A 1,409-nucleotide genomic window follows, 5' to 3' on the forward strand; every position below is an offset into this window, starting at 1 on the left:
GACAAAGGCTGGGCCTGCAGGAGGCCCTGGCCCCCTGCCCACACGGCCTGGTGTCCTGCTCATCTGGCCCCAGCCCATCTCTTCTGTGCCTTAGTCACACATGAACGCTCCCCTCCCCGGGCCTCAGTCTGTCCCAGACACTCCCCGGGGGCTCCCTGCTAAGCTGCTGGCACTCAGGCCCCTGCAGTGCTGGGCCAGGCGCCCTTAGGCCTTGGGTGGCCAGGACCACCAGGCCCTCCCCCTGCCCACCCCCACACCCCCACACCTGGGGCCAGAGCCCCCATGCAGCCTGGGTCACATCAGCCGCCGTCAGGAGGAGACCTGATGGACACGGCTGGTTGGACAGGCAGAGCGTCCGTCCCAAGATAGCGCGTGTTTGGGCTGCAGCAGCCGGGGAAGGGCAGGGAGGAGGGCCCGCCCGTGGCTTCAGACTCCACTACGGAATCTTTCCTCTTGGCCGCTCCTGTGTGAGCGGTGCCCAGGGTCGGGTGGGGGTTCCATCCCAGGTGTCTTTCTAGGCACTTGGCGTTGTGACCAACCCAGCCCTCCCGGTGGGAGCGGGGGGCCAGGCCTGCTTGAGGGGTACTAGAGGCCAGCTTTCGGGTCCCTGTCTGGGGGGCTTGGCCAGCCAGCCCCGAGCTGCCTGGGAAGGCAGCAGGCCGTGCAGGCTGCCTGAGAACGCCCTCAGCCCCGCTCCCACCATTTCCCTTCCCTTCTGTTTCTCTGGTCCTCCTTCCAGGCCAAAGTGTGGGGCTGCTCCCTGCCCGACTCTGCCCTGCAGCTCCCGGCGGGGAGCCAGGCCCAGAGATGCGGGCTGGGAGCGGCCTGACCACGCCACCTACTTCCTAGGATTCGTAACCAACCTTGTCTTTTTTAAATTTTTTTCCCAATAGAGTAGCTCTTTGTATATAAAAAATACTTGAAAAATTAATTGTATGATGTATGAGAAGACAGAGTCCCTTAGTTTTATATCTCGTGTATGACTGCTGTGAGTTCCACCAGAAAGTCGCTCTATTTTGGTCTCTGTGACATTTTAAATGCGTGACAGAAGTGAGCAAATAAAGTGAGGAAGAAATATATATATATGAGATAATATAGATTGTACTGAAATCTCCTCTGCCTGTGCGTGAGGTTTTTTCCTTCCTCTTCCCACCCCCGTGTTGGGGTGGGTTTCGTGGTGGTGAGCAGGGGTGTCTTAGGAAACGCTTGTCCTTCCGGTGCGAACATGGGGGGGGATTTCACATTTTCAGAGGCCAAAATTGCATCCCTGCACCCAGCCTCCACTTTGGGACCCTCGGTGCCGCCCCCTAGGGCCAGCCCTGGAGCAGGGCCTGCTGGGCTGGGGGGCACTGCCTCTACTCACCAGGCCGGTGTCTGGCCCCTCGGCACCTTCCTGCAGCCACCTCCGC

Source organism: Myotis davidii, unplaced genomic scaffold, assembly GCF_000327345.1.
Source record: "Myotis davidii unplaced genomic scaffold, ASM32734v1 scaffold514, whole genome shotgun sequence".
Taxonomy (NCBI): domain Eukaryota; kingdom Metazoa; phylum Chordata; class Mammalia; order Chiroptera; family Vespertilionidae; genus Myotis; species Myotis davidii.